Genomic DNA, 7,347 nt, shown 5'->3' on the forward strand with positions numbered 1-7,347 from the left:
TAGGCTCAAGGACTGTGATGAACAAAATCAAGCTCAATAGAAATAATGCAATCAAGAGACCCAATAAATATGAGATGTATTGTTACGGGAAATGAAGCGACCAGACACCGAGGGATTCTGGAGTACGAGGTTTATTCCTTTTACGTGCACGGGCCCAGAGGAGTCAGTCTCCAAATTCTGAGCCCCAAACAAAGGATTCTTGGGGAATATATAGATTAGGGGTCTTCCTATCTACGTGGCAAAGCAGGATACAGAAGCAGAATGCGGTAATTAGTTCTATCTACGGGGCAGAAGCAGAGTTCAAAGGCTAAATGTGAAAATTGGTTCTATCTGCGGGGGTGCTAGCCCTAGTCCTAGTGACTGTCTGGCTATTTGCTTTATTTGCTCTTCCCAGACGGCCTTATTGTTCTCCTCTGGCACCTGGGGTCTTGGGTGAGCAAAGGTCTCTCAGGGCTTCTCCTATCAGTGCCAGTTCCAGTCCTCACTATCCGGCCACCCGCCCTCCCAGACGGCCCCATCATTCTCTCTAGAGCGCCTGGGGCCTGGGCAAATAAAGGTTAAACAGGGGTTTTTCAAAGTTTCCCATATCAGTATGAGGTTGTTGCCAGTGTAACATGGCATATTGTTTCCAGCAAGTTTTATCTTACAAGTAGAAAGGGTACAGCTTAAAATAATGATCAAAGTATAGTACAGTAAGTATATGAACCAGTGGTATAGTCATTGACTATCATCGTTCTCCCTTATATTTCAAATCACCTCTTACAATACCTACTACAATGTAATATAAATGCTGTGTAAATAGTTGTTATACTGTATTGTTTGAGGAATAATGACAAGGAAAAAATCTGTACATGTTCAGTACAGACACAACCATCATAGAGTTAATTACACAGCACATGTCCACAACAGCATCACCTGTTTTTCCCAAATAGTATTTTCAATCCTCAGTTGCTTGAATCTATGATTTTGGAACCCACAGATACGAAGGGTCAACTGTGTTAGGACCGGAATGCAGTTGTACTAGCAAATGAATACACTGCTCTCTTTTCCTTGAATGTGTGCAGCTCTTGTATGAACCTAAAAATAATGTTTTCTTTATAGACTTTTTATCACTTTGTTCTATTTTCTTGGGGGAAAAGTGATGTTTATTCCCCTAATTTCTCCAGTGGCAAAGCAAAGAATAACGAATCACCTTTAATGTCAATACCGACGGTGATGAATGGTGGCTGCTTGTTTGTGTAGGTGGGACAGGGCCCATAGCTCACAGCCGTTCCATCACACAGCTGTCACCTCAGCCTGGATGAGTGATTCCCACCCAGCACACCCCTCTTTTATTTATTCTTTGGGACCAGCTATAAGCCCTCCTTAGGGAGATATATTTATATTGATTAATTATTTATTCAGAAAATATTTCTTGAGCCCATTTACAGGATCAGGAATTCTGTTAAGTAATGAATCCATGGAGATGCCAAAGGCGTAGTTCCAATCTTAGGATGCTTATAATCTAAAAAGACCCATCTATGGACAATTCTAACACGAGATAAAAGAAAACAAAAATGTGACAATGAAGAGTAAGGAGCTATTGGAATTCAGAGAAGGAGGTGATTACATTTGGTCAGGGGAATTCAGGAAAGCATTCATTCATTCATTCATTCATTCATTCATTCATTCATTCTACAAGCCCATGAGCAAGAGACTTTGTTACGCTGAGGATGCAGAGATGGATACAATACCGTTTGCCCCCAAGGAGTTCGCCTTCTAGGGGAAGGCAGATATCCAACTAATGACAGCACGTCCGGTAAAGTCTCAGAGACAATTAAGGTCAGGACTGAGTGCTGAGAGAGCCTAAGAGTTAATCATCTTCGGGTAGCCAAGGAAAAAGTCATGGTTGAAGCAGACATTGAGCTGGAGTTTCTTTAGCAAGTTTGTAGGCTAGTGAATGTGGCTGCCATGAATGTAAATAATTCCAACTCTGGGTAAAAGGTGCTGAGTACCTTTAGAGAAATTTAGATAAAGGACTGTGAGAGAGGACTCAGGGGTGAATGGTTACCTCCAGCTGGGGCTTCAGGTAAATATTTACCAAGGAGGTTGAAGTGGAGCTGGGCCTTAAAGGATGAGTAGAACTCCAATAAGCAAAGGGTGAGGGGAGGGTACCACGGAAGGAACAGCGTGAAGGAAGGCGTGACTTGTTAGTGGTGGGTTCCTTAAAGTGGCCAGAGTGCACTAGGCTGGGCTGTGGCAGATAATATAATATGCAGCTAGATCATGGAAGGTAGCGAACACCGAGCTGGGTCGTTGGACTTCACTGGGTACGCAGTGTTCCCAGTCTTCTGACTGTGCCCTGAAATTGAGGCAACATCACTTGAAAGCCAGGGCTCTGGAATCAAATTGCTTGAGTTTAAATACTGCCCCACAATTGTACTAGTTGCATGAACTTGAACAAGCCTTTCAGCCTCTCTGGGCCTTGGTTTTTAATATTTAAAAAATATTTTGTTGCCCTGGCTGGTGTAGCTCAGTGGATTGAGAGCGGGCCTGCGAACCAGACAACGGTGGTTGGATTCCCAGTCAGGGCACATGCCTGGGTTGCAGGCCAGTTCCCAGCAGGGGACGCATGAAAGGCAACCATACATTGACGTTTCTCTCCCTCTCTCCTTCCCTTCCCCTCTAAAGATAAATAAGTAAACACATCTTTAAAAAATATATTTTGTTTATTGATTTTAGAGAGAGAGGAGAGGAAGGGAGGGGAGGGTGAGAGACATTGATTTGTTGTTCCACTTATTTATTCATTTATGGGTTGATTCTTGTATGTGTCCTGACTAGGGATTGAACCTGCAACCTTGGCGCATTGGGATGATACTCTAAACAACTGAGCTACCTGGCCAGGGCCTGGTTTTAACATCTTAAACTGGGTATGACAATAATACTATACCCCACAGGTACAATCCACGAGGACTGGCTTAGTTTGTGTTTATGAAGCTTCAGAGCAGTGCCTCAGCAGAGGGAATACTACGCATGTCAGTTGTTGTTGGTAACAGTAGTAGTAATATCAACAATAGTTCTGGTATAAATACTAGCAGTTTTAGGGAATTATTAATTTTTTCCCTTTTATTGATTACAGAGAAAGGGGAAAGGGAGGGAGAAAAAGAGGTGGAGAAACATAGACACAAGAGAGAAACATCTATTGGTTTCCTCTTGCACATGCCCTGACTGGAAACTAAACCCGCAGTCCAAGCAGGTGCCCTGACCAGGAATGAACTGGTGACCTTCCAGTTTGCAGGACGACACTCAACCAACTGAGACATGTCATCTGGGGCATTTTTAGGAAATATATGTGCTGTGGGACATACTTAGGATGACCTGACCGGACTGAGGAAACTAGTAGTGAACCTCAGGGCATATTAAAAAATGATCGATTTTATCCTCTCTGCGTAATTGTTGAGGTACATCTGAGTTGCGCCATGTACTATCCCCATAAATGTTGCAGCAGCTAGCAGTGGGCCAACCTGAATGTTGGCTGTGAGGACAAGGGAGGCAATCAATAAAACAAGTCCAGGATCATGTCCAGCTGAGAGTGTGAGAGAACTCCTTTACCTGTGACAAATTCCATCATCAGCCAAGCTCATGAGTGGTAAGGATCACCTGTGATTAAACTTAAGGGTGTACTGAAAGTCTAGCAATAAGAGAATTTCACTCCTGGGCATTTGGGGGAGGTAGTAAAGGATAAAGGGAGGCAAATATATGGTAACAGAAAGAGATTTGACAGTGTAATATACAGATGATGCACTATAGAATTGTACCCTTGAAACCTATGTAATTTTATTAAGCAACGTCACCCCAGTATATCAAAAAATTAAAAATATAAAATGTTTAAAGAAATTTTAAAAAGAAATAGTAAATGTAGATAATCGGTGGAGAAATGGATCTGCCTTATGACCCAGTTATTCCATTTATGAGAACATAGCCAAAGAAATGTGAAACAATAATTCAAAAGGATATATGCACCCCTATGTTCATTGCTGCATTATTTACAGTAGCCAAGATTTGGAAGCAGCCCAAGTGCTCTTTGGTAGGTGAGTGGATTAAACAACTGTGGGACATTTATACAACTACTTGGCTGTTAAAAAAAGAAATCTCACCTTTTGCAACAGCATGGATATAACTGCAGAACATTATGCTAAGTGAAATGAGCCGCCAGTCAGAGAAAGACAAGTACCGTATGATCTTACTTCTATGTGTAATATAATGAACAAAATAAAGTAACACACAAAATCAAAACGGACTCATAGACATAGAGAACAGACAGACAGCTGTCAGAGGGGCAGGATGTTGATGGGTTGGGTGAAAAAGCTGAAGGGATTAAGCAAAAAAGAAAAACCCCGTTAGACAGACAGTGGTATGGTGATTATCAGAGGGGAAGGGTGCTGAGGGGTGGTAAGAGAGGGTAAATGGGTGGGGGTAAGGGATGACGGAAGGAGACTTGACTTAGGGTGGTGAGCACCCAACACAATGTACAGATGATGTATTTTAGAACTGTATACTTGATACCTATGTTATTAACCAAAATCACCCCAATAAATTTAATTGAAAATTGGAAAATAATTTAATTCCTGTGTCCCAAGTGACTTAGTTTTCACACCCCTACCTCAAGGTGAAATTTTATTTTTTACTTTTTGAAATTTATTCTTTAATAGATGCACCTCCACAGAGAGAGAAATATTAAGAGGAGGGAATATATATTTCTCACTAATATTCACCATTTCTTTCTTTTTAAAGATTTTATTTATTTTTAGAGAGAGGGGAAGGGAGGAAGAAAGAGAGGGAGAGAAACAGCAATGTGTGGTCACCTCTTGCACACCCCCTGCTGGGGACCTGGCCCACAACCCAGGCATGTGCCCTGACTGGGAATCGAACCAGTGACCTTTTTGTTCACAGGCCAACGCTCAATCCACTGAGCCACACTAGCCAGGGCCATATTTCTAATATTTTCTTTCAACTCAACTAGTTTAACATTAAGCTTATGGTTAACAAACCATGTGGTCATATCCCTCAAGAGAGATCCACTGTCTTTAAAACAGAACAGCTTTCACCGTCCCAGTTTTATTTTTCCATTGTCAGTTCTTTTTTTCAATTGAATTTATTGGAGTGACATTGGTTCTTAAAACCACACAGCTTTCAAGTGTAAAACTCGACAAAACACCATCTGCACACAGCATCTTGCGTCGATTGCCCCAAGCAAAGTCTCTTTCTGTCCTCATCCTACCTCCGTTTGCCCTTCTCAACCTCCCACCACCACTCTCCCTGTAGCTATCACCACACTATTGTGTGCGTCTATGTGATATGTGTGTGTTTGCTTTATCCCTTCACCCTCTTTCATCGAGCCCCCCAGCCCCCTTATCCTTGACCGCTGTCATCTTCAAGCTGAAATTTTAACCTGAAAGTATAGCTGTTTACAGGTAATACTTGTTCCCACTTGAGGGGTGTTCACCAGCAAGAAGCACAGCCTGAGAACAGTGATATGTAAAGCTGTGGAAACCGTTCTTTCTGGCATTGACCCTTTGTGCATTTTTGGATATACTTGACAAGTACAGCTGCATTTAGCAGGTGGTCCATGATTTAGTATATTCCCAACGTGTGCCCAAGTGCAGATTCAGCAGATGGATGTCATTGAACACATGATTCTTCCCTAAGGTTTTTTCCTTGGTCATCACTAAGCACACAGACTGTTACAGAGGCACCTTAGTAAGTCCTGGATGAGCCCATAAATCTCCCCTCTCAAATGAGGTTTAGCACAGGGAGCTCAAAGTTCCCTTTGCAGATTCACAACAAGCCCTTGGAAGTTCCTGAGATGCAGGGCAATTAAAATGGATCTTTTTTTTGAGATCTTTGTGTCTTACTCAAAGCTCTATGCAAAGATCATTTTGTAGGCCTAAAAGTAATGAAATCATGTTGCATTGGAAAAATGTTACTATGTCTTAATCAAAAAAGGATTTGAAGCTGGCTGGTGACAGGTGTTCTGCCAGTAACCAAGGAATCCTCCAAGGATTAAGTCTTATGAGTTTTCTGTGCAGTTTATGCACTTTCCATCAGAAAATGGATCTTAACTCATACCCTGTTTTTAATAAACAACAACTAAACATTTACCAAGAAAAACAGTTTTGTTTGTCTTTGCAGAGTTCTTTTTCTTGAGAAGGGGTATTTTGGATGGCTTATATTTGTTTTAGAAGTCTATCCTTGGATGTTTTTTAAAAACTAAATGTACTTGTGCCAAACAGGCTTTCAAACAGTTCATAGAGAAATGTAGAAACCAGGGAACATAAGTTCGGAGGGCTTAAGTTCCACACACAGAACATGGCATTTGGGTTTGAATCCACCTGTATGACCTTGAATAAGCCTATGTTCAGACTAAGTTTCTTAATCTGAAAAACAGAGCACAGACGATCTGCTCATAACACAGCATTGTCCAGAGGGAGGATTAATTAAAATACTATATGAGGAAATGCCTTGTAACTGGCAAAGGGCTATTCAAATGTAAGAGATTGCCATTATTACCATCCATTCATGATTCTACAGCTTGTAACTAGTCAGTTTGTCTAAATAAGTAAATACATAGATATACACATATACATACACATTGTACATATACACACAGAGCACCCATATCTTTGGCCACTAGGTGGCAGGCTAGCCACTTGATAAAGTACTGACTGGTGCCTGGATCTGGGATCCAACCAAACACCACAGAAATATTCTGGTTTGTGAGGCAGTATGGGAATGGAAGTGGGAGTAGATGAGAAATCATGAAAAACAGAAACGCCTGCATTGTTAAAAGAAATCTTAAACACCATTGTTTTTCAGTTTGCCAAAATTTTGCATCAATGTGAACACGGTCTGTTTTTGACACTGACAAAAAGGACTGCTAAGCAATTTCTGCAAATAAAGAAAATGTTCAGCTCACTTAGAGTGAAAGCTAACAGAGCAAATGATAGGTTTACCACTTGGCAGGAAATGTTTTCATCTCATCAGGGGACAGCAAACTGCTTCTGTTGGAAGGCCAGGGAGTACATATTTCCGGCTTTGCAGGGTGACCTGTCCCTCTTGCTTTGACTCAACTTTGCCTTTGTGGCCTGGAAACAGCCTAAGACACTAAGCAAATGAGTGGGCATAGCTTTGTTACAATAAAATTCTATTTATGGACACTGGAATCTGAAATTCATATCACTTTATCTTGCCACAGAATAGTAATCATTTGATTCTATTTGACCATTTAAAAATGTAAAAACCATTCTTAGCTCAATGACCATACCAAAAAAAATGGCTACAAACCTGGTTCTACCCTCAGGGGGTATT

Source organism: Artibeus jamaicensis, unplaced genomic scaffold, assembly GCF_021234435.1.
Source record: "Artibeus jamaicensis isolate MK-2021 breed Jamaican fruit bat unplaced genomic scaffold, CSHL_Jam_final contig_240, whole genome shotgun sequence".
Taxonomy (NCBI): domain Eukaryota; kingdom Metazoa; phylum Chordata; class Mammalia; order Chiroptera; family Phyllostomidae; genus Artibeus; species Artibeus jamaicensis.